The sequence below is a fragment of the Equus asinus genome, chromosome 21 (assembly GCF_041296235.1).
Source record: "Equus asinus isolate D_3611 breed Donkey chromosome 21, EquAss-T2T_v2, whole genome shotgun sequence".
Taxonomy (NCBI): domain Eukaryota; kingdom Metazoa; phylum Chordata; class Mammalia; order Perissodactyla; family Equidae; genus Equus; species Equus asinus.
In genome coordinates this window covers 30,500,956-30,516,479 of record NC_091810.1, presented here as the reverse complement: position 1 = coordinate 30,516,479, position 15,524 = coordinate 30,500,956, and the positions used below count along the sequence as shown (strand labels likewise).

Here is a 15,524-nt window from a genome sequence, read left to right as displayed (position 1 = left end):
AGAAACTTACCTTTTGGCCACCAGAGAAGCGCCAAATGATGAGGCGACTTTTCCTGGCACCTTTTTACCCCATTTCCTTTCCCATGCCTCCCTTCCTGAATTCTCTGACATGTGCAGAGCCCAGCTCCCTGCTACGCTCAACTCTGACCTGTCTTTAGGCTTTTCCAAGGCTCACCACCTCTCCAGCTCCCACTAAAAACACACTCAGAGACACCAATATAATTTAGAACCAGGTGGGGCCCACCCTCTTGGCTCCTGAGCTAGAAAGCTGCCTATACTTATAGGATGCTATGTTAATACTGACGCTAAGGAACCTGAAATCCTCACAACGATAAAGCTCCGCGGAAGGCCCAGAACTTGCAAAAGGAGGAGGGACATTTGGTAGAAGCCTGGCATGGCTGTTCACATATGACGCTGCTTCCCCAATACAGCAAGTTAACGCTCCTACAACAAGAATGGCTGAAACGGGCAGATGACTTTGACAAGCTCAGCATATGGTCTTCACCGAAGCAAAGCTACTCAGAAGTGTACTAGATGAAGCTGTTGTCTGAACTCACTCCCTTTTCTGTCATGTAAAGCAGCAGGGCTGGGGGCAGGGGTAATTCTGTGCAGCTCAGTGTAAGTTTCTGAAAGGAGCACTGTGTCCCCTCTGGAGAACTAGGAACTCCAGGTCCCCTGAAGGAACTGCTTACCTTGTAAAGGGTGGGCTAGGAAGACCCATCCCTAACACCCATCTCCTCCTTTGTTTTGAAATTACTTTAAAGGGGGAAAATGCCTTTCCACAATTCCATAATACCAATGAAAGTTTAAGATAAGGCAGCAGCAGTATAACAGGATGCAAATGACTGATACCCAGTCCTTAGCTGGATATAATCTATAGTGTAAAAACAACCAAAAGAAAACAGATTTTTTTTAATTAGGGGAAAATGTTGGTGGGAGGAAGGAAGGTAAGGCCGAGGGTGTATGGGACAAAATCTTTATTTCTGAATGCTTCCTTGGGCTGCCTTAATTAAAAGTATTATATACTATAGTACTGCACAGTATAGTTTGGGACGTTCCAGGCCTTATGAGCATAGATTCAAGTGTCTGAGTTTAAAACTCAGCTCTGTTGCTTACCGGCCTTGTGAACTCAGGCAAGTTACTTAAGTTCTCTGTCCCTCAGTGTGCTCATCCATAAAATGGGCTTAATTAGAGAGCATAACGTGCTTTTGAGGAATAAATGCGTTAACATAAAAAAAGAGCTTAGAAAAGTGCCTGGCACATGGCGAGTGCTAACAAAAAGATACCTGCTGTTATTATGACCAGGGATAATATAACTTAAGTAAATCTAACACTTCCTACGCCTCATTTCTGCCATATCTACAAGTTGTTAATAATATCTGGTTATCTGCCAGGCTACCAACTAAAAAAAAGGAAAGAATGAATATCAGATTTTAAACTTCTTAAGAACATAGTGCTAAAATTAAATCAAAGTACTCGTGTTTCCTCTCACTATTAGCTGAAGAATAGTAGATTTAAGATTGGGGTCTCGCCTACCTCAGCAGAGGGTAAGTCATTAGCTACAAAAGAGCTACAATCCAAGCTTAGCATCAGTTGCTTGTCCCACCAGTGACCAAAAAGGACTTTGAGGAGATGTTCAAAGAAGGCAGGAGGAGAATCCAGCCTGGAACCCAAAGGTATTGAAACACATTTTCTTGTACTTTTCAAGTCTGTGCATATAGATTCTGTTACTGATTTAGGATCTTAAACAGTTTGTTTATTTTTTAAATGCCTTTCAGCTCACCTTTAATAACATGTTTCTTTGACTTGGCTGAACTATGCCTCAGAAGAATTACAAGCGGGAATATGGCTGGGTGAAAGGTTCAGTGAACTAATCCACACCTGGTCCATGTAAAAAAAAAAAAAAAGGCTCATATTTTCCATATAGAAACAACTCTCTTTATGTGAACCAGGCTTTTATTTAATTGCTAAGGTACTTTCCACGCCATACAATCTTTCATGAGCTTCTTCAATAGGATGGGGAAAAGGCCTAGCGCCACCATCCAGTCATACCATGGAGCTTTATCAGTGACAGAAACTAATAATAATAATAATAATAATAATAATAAAATAATAATAATAGAAAAGCACAAACTGCATTCAGAATAGGAAGTGGTAGATTTATTTTACCAGAAATTCCTTGACCAAGTTTTACCAACAACAAAAGATAAGGATGTCCCCCCAAAACGGACTAGGGATCAAGTGAGATGTCTTGTGTCTTCATGACCAAAATTCAGATTTCTTTGCACCAACTGTGTGACCTGGACTTTTAAGTGCAAAGAATAAGGCTTAGATGGAGAAAATCTCAGAGGAAAGAGAAGAATGAACACATTTTAGAGCTGAGAGGTACCTTTGAGGGGTCTAGACAAGCCACTCCATCCTGGGGAGTGGATTCAGTGTGTGACTGAGACCACGGAGGTGGTGTGGACAAAAGCAGGGACAAGAGCCTCTGACTCCCAACAAATGTGGAAAAGCAATGGCAAGAGAATGTTGGAAATATCAATCATGTCAAAAAGAGATCTGGGGATAGGATCCTCCGAACAGCAAAGAGACAAGAGAACGGAAGCAGGAGTCACAGATGTCCCATAAATTGTGCCAGCCCATTGCATCTGAAGCTAGAATCGAAACAAGCTAAGTTTCTTCTATAAAGTCATTCACTTGAGTGCTCCAGGCATCTCATTTTCTCCTCTCAGTTTTTACTCCTAAGGAAATTCCTTTTAATCGACTCTGGTTTCAACTAAGTGGAAAAGGAGATATTTCCATACCTTAGTTAAGAGAGAGCAAAGCAAAGTGGGAAAGAACATTTTACTAGAAGGCAAGAGACTGTGTTTGTACTTGTGGATGCACCAGTAACTCAGCTAGAACTTGGTAAGCCCTCTCCCTTCTCCAGATCTCTGTCTGCTTGTTGGGAAAAGGAATGGGACTCAGAGACGATGTTCACCGGTACGCAGTGGTCACCTGAACGAGTTTTTAAAACACTGAAATGCTTGTGTACTGGTTGGGAAATAGCCTTTGCCTCAAAGCTATGTGAGTACACCCTTGGCCACTACCCTGAACTTCCCAGGGTTCTCAAAGGCACAGCAGAGATCTCCCAGCGCCCTACTCCAGTGCTATGCCTAGTGATCACCCTGGATGGTCAACACCGATGCTGTACCTGTTAGCTATTTTGACCATCACCCTAGATGATCTGAGAGGTCCTTTTCCAAGGATATGATGCAAGGACCACCAGGGCCAACTTATATCCTAGAAGAAGGCACTCACTGGAGCTCAGCAAAAGAGAGGAGGGCTGAGACAAGCAGATCAGCGGACCCATGAGGAATCCATCTTCCTCCCCTCGAGGCACCAGGATATGGGCCTATAGTCATAAAGCACATCAGTGGGATCTTAAGGCAAATTCCTAGGGCTAAATTTGTTTTCAAAAGCTGGAAAGAAATGTATCATTGTGAAACAACTCTCAAAGTGAAATCCTGAACTCAGAAGGAAATTACCAACACACACAATCCAATTATATTTACCATGGAAATTTCTAATAGCTCATACTTTCGACTCCACTTTTACAACTCTTTAGGAAAAGGAATATTTCTCTATCTAACGTTCCAAATTTCCACAGCAAAGTTGAGGCATTAAACATGCCGAAATATATAGGAAAGGAAAAAAATATTTCCCATTATTGTTGTTTCCTTCAACCCTCTGTACCTCCTCTCCCATCATTACTCAAAAGTCACTCAAACATTTTGCTGGCTGCCGTGACACCATGCCGTCACTTGATCAGGTGTGGGGTACCACATGGTATGAATAAATACTTATCCACAACAGCATATTAAATGGGAATCCGAAAAGGCGAGCTCTGGAGACAAAGGCGTTTCTATATAGAAATATTAACTAAGAATTTAAGTAAACGGCCCCACTGGAAAAAAAAAAGTTTTCAAGCAGCAATATAAACTATATTTAATAGCAACAAAAAATATTTTCCTTTTGGGAAAGCAATTTGGGCTTCCAAAAGTTACTGCCTTTCACATGACTTAGTACAGTATGCCTGAATTTGTTCATTTCCTAAAACACAGATGCTAGGCCCCCAAAATTCTACTTTGTGAGAGTTAGTTTTTTTAATTAATCTTCTCCCCAATACAATACTCAAATAAGACACTATTTTGGTACCATTTCTTCCCCCTACAATTGTTATTTTCTTAAGCACATGAGTATCACACGTCCCAAAGAACATATGTTCCCAGAGAAGGAAAAAAAACGGGCTCTAGAACTAATACACAATGAAAAATAAATTTAAAGCAGCCTTCTGGTCTGACATAAGAATATAAAAATGATATGAGCAAGAACAGCTTAGTTTACATACTTTTCAGTCACAGCTGCTGCTCCGAAACCACAATACCTTTAAAATGACATTTTAAGGAAACAGATACGGGACGGCTTTAGCCATTGCTAGATGCAGCTAACACTGAATTAAAGGGGCTTCTCCTTTTAAATAACCCTGCACACTGGCACAATTAAGAAAAGAGTGATTCATTTTTAAATAATGCTGTGATAAACATGGTGAATTACAAATAATGCTACCCAGCAATTTTTTTTTTTTCCTTTTCCTTTAAAATCACCAGACTCAGACATCAAAACAGAGTTTCGGGGACAGAAGGAACAAGTCCCCTCTTCTTGGTTAATATTTAATTGGGTGCTAAAGATTTCTTGGAGAGACCTCTGTACCTCTAGCGACGGGCGCGTGAGAGGCTCCTGTCTCTGCAAGAGACGCAGGCACTTCCCTGAATAAACGAAAATAACATACAATTAAATCAGACTATTCAATTAATAAATTACTTCAGTGGACCTTGCAGGCCAAGTCCTATTTAATTACATACTTTGAAAAATATTTGCACATTGCAATCACCGAAATTGGCTTTGAGGTTTCATAATACACACGTAACACTTGAGTTAGAGAACAAATTTATTTAATAAATGCAGGCTTTAGTGCTAGAAGGCCATACCACTCAAACTGCAAAATCACTTAGCACATCCTCAGAAAAAGCAAATAAACTTTTCCACTATTTAGACGTAGGCTGCTGTTGAATGTCAGGAGAGGCTGGCTGATTTTTTGTGTTTTCTCTGTCATGTGTTGCCTGTAAATCTGACCATTTTGAGAGGTAATTAGAATAGAGCTAATGGACAAAATGGTTCCAGTTAAAGATAAATTAAAGATAAACTAAGGTGGAAGATGTCAAGAACCCAGCAGTAAAAACCTCTTCAGGGTAAAACAAAGAGAAGTCGTATTACCTCCCCATTTTTCACTTCGTAGAATACCAAAATACACCATAAATTCACATGGTGACTGAGTGTAAAGATCTGTTCCATTAGGAAAGCACACACAAATTTAGGGGTGAGGAGGACATTCATAAAAGGGATAGAATTACACGGTATCCAAAAAGAGGGCAGAAACATTTTAAAGTGACCATATTTCTTATGGTCGTATGGGGGGCCACGATACTGCCATTAAGGGAATTTTCTAGAAAACCTTTTGACCACTTTGGCACCACGACTTGTTCTGCCTTCACATTTTGATGGAAATCTTTGTCAAACACATACACTTCCAATAACCATTGCATGCTTTATACCCACAACGGCCTCAGAGCTTTTTGAGCTGTGTGGGGCTCACTCTGTTTCCATCAAAACCCCCAGGACCACCACGACAAGGTTGTTATTTTTGTTTGTGGGTCTTCTCCTTAAAGATTTCTGTCATGTACAATCCAGCCTGCTGTGCCTCCACTTGCCTGTTCTGCTTACCTCCAAAAGGCCTCCACCTCGTGGCTAATTAACTGCCAATTAGAAAGGCATCTAAAGTTCTGAAATTTAAAATTTTTAAATAAGGTTTAAGTAAAAGATTCTGGTGAGACCTTGAAATCCCTGTTAGGAAACAAAATAAGCAAATTCTCTCAGTCCCATGTGCGCTTCTCTTTCTTCCCTTTCATAAACTTCCGGAAAGAGCTGTCTACATTCCCAGTCTCCACCTATTCACCACCCACACCTCCTTCAATCCTCATCATGGCACTGAAACCTCTGTTGCCAAGGTCATTCCGTTTTCAGTCTCTTCTGATTTGGTCTGATGGCTCCATTTAGCAGGGCTGGCCTTCTCTTCTTTGCAAATACTTCTCCTCTCCTCGTGATCTCCCTGTGATTTTGGCTCTCCAGCACCTGCCAACTTCTTCAGCACCCTCCTGTCCTCCAACTAGTTCTCCTCCCATGTCCTTCCCTGAGGGAATGGTACCACCATCCACCCAGGAAAGAAGGCCAACACTTGGCAAGCAGCTCTGCCACCTCCTCTATCACATCCCAACGACCATATATCCATTCCATTTTCTTTTCCTCATCCCAGTCAAGACTCACCAGCCTCCATAGCTTTGCATGGACTCCTGCAATTGCCTTCTCAAGGCTCTTTCCTGTCTTTGGACTTGCTCTCCTCAGACGTACCCGTATGGAAGACAAACTAATCTTATAAAACGTAAGCTTACAAAGTTTTTCAATTCCTCGATAGCTTCTCTCATGGTATCTTAATACTTTTGACATTGTGATGCATCTCAAAATTGATGTGGATGCTTCATGTCACATACTTCCCAGATGCATGTCCCACCCCTGCTTGAAAAGTTCTTAGCTTCCTAAGGCCCCAAAAGTCAAGCTGAAATGTTCAAAGGTACTCAGAAGGCCCTTGTTCACTTTGGCTGTTGCTGGTCTTCTGGTCGCACCTCTTGCTGCTCCCCGAATTCCATTCTACCACCAACAGACACTATCACACACCCTGCACTCTCTCATCTCCAAGCCTTCGCACAGATCTCGCCTGCCACGCATCACTCTGTCCCCTCTTCTCCCAGAGAAGTCTCACCTCTCCCACATAAGTTGGACACAAACGCCTCTTCCTCCAAGAAGCATTCTCTAATCTCTCTTTAGATCTATGCTCCCATCATTTATTCCATTTGCATACAGTGCTTATCCTAATACAGCAATGATTCCACTTTATTATATAATATTCTCTGTAATCAATAGTTTCTCCTGGTAACCTGTATGCCCATTCTATTAAAGGTACTTAATAGATCTCCTTCCTTTTTTTTTTTTTTACTGAGGTATAAGTGACATACAACATTCGTTTCAGATGTACAACTAATATATCTTCTTGAACGAATAAAGTTTATGAATTCTAGTAAACAAAGTTAATAACAATTTCTTTGGTTCCTTCATAAAATCAACCCTCCCTAGTCCTAGTTCCTCTGCTCACTAAAATCAGTCAGCAAGGTGAAGCCAAGCAGATCGCCTGTGCATGGGATTTGTTCACAACTCTGGCTGATATTTATATGAATGGCTGAGATATAATATGAACATAAAATCTTATCTTCCCTTGAAGTAAAATCACCTTGTTGTTCATAATACAGTGCAAAGGAAATAGAATGAACAAGGAAGCTATAAGGATTTAATCAAATAGACTTCTTATAAATAAGAATGGAGATTCACTATCCACCAAAAATGCAATTACCCTCCCCCTACTAACAGTGCTCTAATTTAGACTCCGCACAAAAAAAAGCTTTCAGGTTATAAGACAATTTTACATTAAGGCCTTAGATGAACCTTAATGCCATTCCCTCTCCCGGCCCCGTGGTCTGCTAAACTTCAGCTTCAATATCATCCAGCATCCCACCTCCAGCAACTCGAACTTTGCAGTCAGTCTTCAAAACAATGTGAAAGAGCTGGGGGGGGGGGGGGGGGGGGGCGGGGTCAGACTCGTGACCTCCAATCTTTGGCAGATTTGGCAATGGTGTTAAAACAAGAAACCTGCTACCAGCCAACAACAGCCCCAGACTCAAGAATGGCATCACTTAAGTAACCAAAGGATAAAAGCCAACCTCTGGAAATGTGATCTGACCAGAAGGGCCATAAACAACGAGTAAGGCCACAGCACATTCTCTCTGGGATTCACATTTTCAGACACCCAGAACTAAAAACATCACAAGAGATGTGCTGTTTAAAATGTAATTAAAGGTAACTGGCAGGCATAATCACATCTTATTTTTCATAATTATGACTTGGCTGAGTCATTTACCTTCTCTGATCCTCAATTTCTTCGTCTGTAAAATGGTGTAATGAGATCCACATGAGAGTCAGATGTGATCAAATGTGTTATGTTCACAGGTAGGATTTTCACTGGTGAGTGTGTGTGGAGAGGTGTGTGAACTAGAGAAGACAGCGATTTTTGATACAACTTCTACATCACTCATTCGGTCATTCAAGAAATGTGAGTGAACACCACTCTGTGCCACATGGAATGTAAAGAAAAATAAAACTTGGTCCCTGCCTTCAAGGAGCTCACAGTTGAGATCTGTGATGTCCAAAACAGCAGTCATCAGTCACATGACTATTTTAATTAAAATTAAATTAAAACTCAAAATCCAGTCCTCAGTTCCATTAGTTATATTTCTACTGCTTCAGAGCCACATGTGGCTACTAGCTACATATTGGCTACCACATTGGAGAGCACAGAACATTTTCCTCATCCTATAAAGTTTTATTGAACAGTTCTGGTCTAGAGGGACAAGATGGCCAAGTATACATAGGTAAATTTTAACATACTCTGACAAATGATAATATGTTAGCAGAAACGATTTTGTAACGGAGTGATATCCTCGAAGGATAGGTAGGTTTTGTTTTTCTAGAGCAGAAAGGGGGAGCTGGATGGAGCGAAACATATGTGCAAAGGCACAGTATCATCAAGAAGCAGTCTGAGTTCCAGGAGGGGGACAATAAGCTATTCTTGGTGACCGGCACATAAGTGTATGGGGAAGCAGTGGCCAAAGATGAGCCTGGAGGAGTGCGTAGGATCCAGCTGTGAAGGCCTCGCAAGCTAAAGGAGGAGTCAGGACTTAAATCAGAAAACAGATACTGAAGTGGCAGCATGGGCCATTAGAAGTGTTTTACAGAAAACTGACCACGCAGTGATTATCAACTCTGGAGATGCAAGTGAAAACGCCTCTGGAAAGCTTTTGAAAATGCTGATGCTGGAACCCTTAGCCTAACTGAATTAAATCCGTTTCTGGGCATGGGTCCCAGACCTCTGTAAGTCTTAAAATCCCAGAGTGACTAAAGTGCAGCCAGGCTGAAAACCAATGAAGATGACAAAGAACTTGGATTGTGGTTAAGCAAGAATGAAGATGTACAAGGAAGAGTCTACTGCAAAAGTCCTACCAAAAGGTGATGGGACCTCACCTAACACAGGAACAGGGAGGATGAAGAGGAAATGTTGATTTTGGTAGAAGTTTCTAAGACAGAATTAATATGACCCAGAAACCAAGAATATGAGCAATCAGAGAAGAAAAAATAGAGTACAATATGACAACTTCTACCCCATGGCAATAGTGATTAAGATCAAGAATGCAGAAAACCGAGCAGGTTTGGGAGGGGAAGAGTGACAACTAGCTCAGTTTTAGAAGCACTGCCTGCTAAATCCCTCAGAGCATCTTGCAGAAAGGTCCAGGAGGCCAGAGGAAATATTTGCCTGGATTGTGCTAGAGAAATAGGCCAGAGAGAGCAGGGCACAGAGGATTTGTGAAGAGTGCTTGCAGAATCTGTGCAGAGCAAAATATTTTCCTTTAAACTTCAACCTCTTAGAATGATAGAAAAGAACTTTTAAAGTTCTGCTCTATCTTCATATATTTCACACTGTCCATCAACACCCCCATCTTCCTGGCATCACCAACAGAACACAGGCATCCTATCCCAACACCACCATTCACTGTTTGTATGGCCTTGAACAAATCATTTGACCCTCTGGGTCTGAGCTCCAATTTCTTAAAAGTCAAAGGAGAGAGCTGAAGTAAAATAGAAGCTACCAAGGGATCCCTCCAGTTTGAAGATTCTATGACAGATGACATTCTGAGGAGCAGAAATTATACATATAATTTACAACAATTTCTAGCATTTGTATATGCACTAATTTATATAAAATTATATTTATTGATATGTCACAAATATCATCTATTCCTGAGGTCACATATATACATTTCATAAATTATATATAAATTCCACAAAACTATATATGTATACTTCCTTTTGTCTTAAAGTTAGTCATCAAAAAGACACACTCAACATATTTTTTAGTCTTGAATACCAATTCTGTTTTGCTTTTCCTTTGCAATGCTGAAGCAAAGGGTTGCAAACCCTAATGCCTACAGGGACAGAGGGTCACACTGATGAGTAAAGGGGTCCAGAGGAGAATGACAAACTCTCGGCCATGTCCCAGCTGAAGGGGCCTCCACGATCTGTGTCCAGGCCACAGCTGCCATTTGGGAATGGGGACCCAGTACTATTACACTTTTTTCATAAAACTCAGAAATCCAGGTTTTTTTCAGGTGTAATCTCTTGATACTTAAATGCTGGCAACCAATATAAATTGTTGTAAAATGTTGTGCAGACCGAACACCACAGGCCTAACGCTGTCAGACTGTGCCCTGCCCCAAAGCAGGCCATCCTTCTGGGGCTTTTGAACCTGAAAAACATAAAACATGCATAAAACAGGAAAGAAGCCCTCTTCAATTCCCACAACAGTTCTGACCATTGGCTTTAGTCTCATCAAGTTTGACCAGCAACCCCAGCCTAGGACTTGTAGCACCTTCACAATGACTGCCTATAAAGAAATCTCCTACAAAATGCATTAATTTTTATGAAACATCTGTGTGGGGTTTGAACGGAGAAGAGAACACCTGATAAATGAATTCTTTGTGTACCAAATATCAGGTGGACTTTAACACTTAGAGATAAAAATGTGATGATTTATACTCTGCTGATAGCAGTCATATATCCTTCAGTGTATTCAAACTGAAAAAAATAACTTTATTTAGCAGCAATATTGCTCTATTTCCTGCTTTCAAACAGGAGGAAAAAATGCTTCTCTTTTCGTTATACTGTTGTTTTTTCCCCACGTGAAGGACCATGCAGTCTGGCACCCATTAGCAGGAAGAGGCCAACCGTACACGGAATACGCCATTACCCTCTTCTTCAAAGCATAATGAAATGTGATCCTTCTGCTACTAGAGCACCTTAAAACCGGTGCTCCAGTGCAAAGGGGAAGCAGTACTAATAAAAAGGAGCTTGTATTCAGCAGGGTTATCCTGTACAGACCCAGTGGGCTCAATGGGTGAGAAATCCATGAGAAAAGCATAAAAAGAAACTCAGATGAAAAACAACAACCCAGTAACAATTATAAGAAAGCTCCCAATGATGCCCCAAAAATTCCTGGAAGCAACCTAGGTTTTGAGTTCATCCTATGATGACTGTGATGGCAGAACTGATGGCATTCCAGCTCTCAACACAAAACTTATTATAGTTCTTCAAGAGGGGAGAATGTGTTTTTAAAGAATAGAAGGATGTAAGAGAGAGTTTGGAGCCAGGTATTTTGGCACATGATTTCAGTCCATCTAAGTAAAATGCAACAAAAGCGTCCTCATTAAATTATCTGCCTTGAGAAAGATCTTCTTGTCATGCTTACTAGTTGCATGTCTTAGTTGGGTAAATATTAAGATAAGTTTTAAGCAAATTCCTAAACCTCACTAGTGGTTGGGAGGAAGGAAGAAAACAAAGGATGTAGCAGTTGAGAAAAATAGGCTACGCTAGGCTATCTGGTATAAGGATGTCCAGATGAGCTCTAAATCTGGAGGTAGCTACACAAAGGAGTGGAAAGAGATGATGTACCACACTAGTTAGTACTAGGAGCAGTAGGAAGAGAAGGGATAATTAGAAAGCAATACTTAATGTGTATAGACACAGGACTACAGTTCTTATTCCTTTAACAGATGAGGAAACTAAGGCTCAGCAAGGTAACTAGGCCCAAGTCATACAGCTAAGAAATGGCAGAGCATGGATTTGAATTCAGCTGTCCATTCAAGAATCCAATGTCTCAACCACCGTGCTACGCTATCTCCCAAACTTGGAGACCCAGGGCAATATTGGACAAAAGCAGGTAAAGACCAAACCAGAGGTGGGAAGAGAAAGGATGCCTTCAGAAATGCTTGTGAAGGGTTGACTTTGATGGATCAGTGAAGCGAACAGCTGAAAGGGAGGAAGTGACAGCCTTGCTGTCACTCCAAAGAGAGAAGTGAGGTAGGCTCACTGTACTGAAATAGGTTTCCAGGCTGCAACATAAAGGCCACTTGCTTTCCTTCTCAGTTGGCCAGTTACAACAGAGTTGAACTGTGTTTAAATATGTACCAACAAATCATGAAATTTGACCACCAATCAATTTCTCAAAGTATACAAAGCAAGTGACCTGCTCTAAAGGGTAGTTCAGTTTTGTCATATATAAGGTATGTACACATGCTCGTGTGTGTTTACTGATGACAAATGATATCTGAATCTCAAGTACTTCAAATCTAACTCTCATTCTTTTGCTCTTTATAATCTTTATAATTAGCTCTCTGAAAATCAGGTATACATATATGTTTATATTTGTATTATTGGGATGCAGAAACATTGTTCTGAATCAGAAATGTCCTCCCAGGACATTTCCCCAACCTTCTATACATAAGAGAAGACCATACAAGCACCTCAAATATTGTTATTTAAAACTACACAAGAAAGTCTGTATACTAGCAATAGAGTGAACATACTACCCACTAGAAAGTCCATACTACTTAAAACACTAAAATTATTTTTCATTGGTGAAGTAAGTAGTGCTTAAGACACATGATTAGATGAAAAGATTGTGAATGCCAACACCTATAAGCCTCATACCTTGAGAACTAAGTGCCCTTGGGGACTAGATCTCATTGGGTACCATGAGGGAACTCTGTCACCTATGTGTTCAATTAGAAAGTTGACTGATTCTGCCTTCAAAATATTATTACTTGTTCCTCATAGTACACCTCTCATATGAGATGCCTGCTGGAGTATGTGAGGGCAGCAAAGAGGGACTTCAAGACTCAAAGGCACAAGTTGTATGACTTTTCTGGGTTTGCTTCTTAATATATCTTTGTCCACTTGGCAGAATTCTGGGTGAGACTTGCCTTCAATGTTACTTGCCAGAGGGCAGTGAGGGTGCAAGAGGAAGAAAAGCATAACCTTGTTGAAGAGACTGCTAGGAACAATTATGGGCTAATGAATTGGACAACCAGAAGAAATGGATAAATTCCTAGAAACATACAAGCTATCAAGACCGAATCACGATGAAACAGAAATTCTGAACAGGCTGAATACTAGTAAGGAGATTGAATCAATAATCAAAAACCTTCCAACAAACAAAAGTCCAGGACAAGACAGCTTCGCTGGTGAACTGTACCAAACATTCAAAGAAGAATTAATACCAATCCTTCTCAAACTCTCCCAAAAAATAGAAGAGAAGAGAACTCTTCCAAAGTCATTTTACAAGGCCAACATTACCTGATATCAAAACATACAAGGATGCCACAAGAAAAGAAAATTACAGGCCAACAACCCTGATGAACAAAGATGCAAAAGTCCTCAACAAATATTAGCAAACTGAATTCAACAATACCTTTAAAAAATCATACAGCATGATAAAGTGGGATTTATTCCTGGCATGCAAGGATGGTTCAACATCCACAATCAGTCAATGTGATATATACCACATTTACAAAATGAAGGATAAAAGTCATATGATCATCTCAATAGATGCAGAAAAAGCATCTGACAAGACTCAACACCCATTTATGATAAAAACTCTCAACAAAGTGGGTTTAGAGGGAAATATGTCAACATAATAAAGGCCATATATGACAAGCCCACAGCTAATATCATGCTTAATGATGAAAAGCTGAAAATTTTTCCTTTAAGATCAGGAACAAGACAAGGATGTCCACTCTTGCCACTTTTAATCAACATAGTGTTGGGAGTCCTAACCAGGGAAATTAGTCAAGAAAAATAAATAAAACCCATTCAAATTGGAAAGGAAGAAGTAAAACTGTCACTATTTGCAGATGACATGATATTATACATACAGAAAACCCTACAGACTTCATCAAAAAACTGTCAGAACTAATAGACAAATTCAGTAAAGTTGCAGGATACAAAATTAATACACAAAAATCCGTTGTGTTTCTATATACTCATAATGAACTGTCAGAAATAGAAACTAAAAAAACAATCGCATTTACAATTTCATTAAAAAAACCCAAAATACCTAGGAAAAAAATTATCCAAGGAAGTAAAAGACCTGTCTATTGAAAACTACACGACATTAATGAAAGAGACTGAGGAAGATACAAATAAATGGGAAAACATTTCATGCTCATGAATTGGAAAAATTAATATTGTTAAAAACAATGTACAGGTTCATTGCAATCTCTATCAAGACCACAAGGGCATTTTTTCACAGAAATAGAACAAACAATCCGAAAATTTGTGTGGCACCATAAAAGGCCCCAAATAACCAAAGCAATCTTGAGAAAGAAAAAGGAAGCTGGAGGCATCATGCTCCATGATTTCAAACTGTATTACAAAGCCATAGTAATTAAAACAGTATGGTATTGCCATAAAAACAGACACATAGATGAATGGAACAAAACAGAGACCCTAGAAATAAACTCACACATATATGGTCAATTAATTTACAACAAAGGATCCAAGAACATACAATGGAGAAAGGACAGTCTCTTCAATAAATGGTACTGGGAAAACTGGACAGCCACATGCAAAAGAATGAAAGTGGACCACTATCTTACACCAGACACCAAACTTAACCCAAAATGGATTAAAGACTTGAACATAAGACCTAAAACCATAACACTCTTAGAAGAAAACATAGGCAGTAAGCTACTGGATATAGGTCTTGGCAATGATTTTTTGAATCTGACACCAAAAGCAAAAGCAAGTAAGTGGCACTACATCAAACTAAATAGCTTCTACATAGCAAAGGAAACCATCAATGAAATAAAAAAGCAACCTACTAAAGGGAAGAAAATATTTGCAAACCATATATCTGATAAGGGGCTAATATCCAAAATATATAAAGAACTCATAGAATTCCATAGCAAAGAAACAATCTGACTAAAAAATGAGAAGACCCATGTAGACATTTTTTCCAAAGAAGACACAGAGATGGCCAACAGGTACATGAAAAGATGCTCTACATCACTAATCATGAGGGAAATGCAAATCAAAACCAAAATGAGGCATCATCTCACACCTGTTAGAATGACTATTAACAAAAAGACGAGAGGGGCTGGCCCGGTGGTGCAGCGGTTAAGTTCACATGTTCTGCTTCTCGGTGGCCCAGGGTTCGCCGGTTCAGATCCCAGGTGTGGAAATGGCACAGCTTGGCATGCCATGCTGTGGTAGGCGTCCTACATATAAAGTAGAGGAAGATGGGCATGGATGTTAGCTCACTGCCAGGCTTCCTCAGCAAAAAAGAGGAAGACTGGCAGTAGTTAGCTCAGGGCTAATCTTCCTCAAAAAAAGAAGACGAGAGATAACAAGTGTTGAGAAAGATGGGGAGA

The 15,524-nt window shown here is 40.1% G+C and overlaps 1 protein-coding gene across 13 annotated transcripts in view; it reads right to left on the bottom strand.

Annotated features, from left to right (window-relative positions):
- FOXP1 (forkhead box P1) overlaps nt 1-15,524 on the bottom strand; it is a 575,342-nt gene that overhangs the window by 328,512 nt on the left and 231,306 nt on the right. The gene's annotated exons all lie outside the window — the stretch shown is intronic.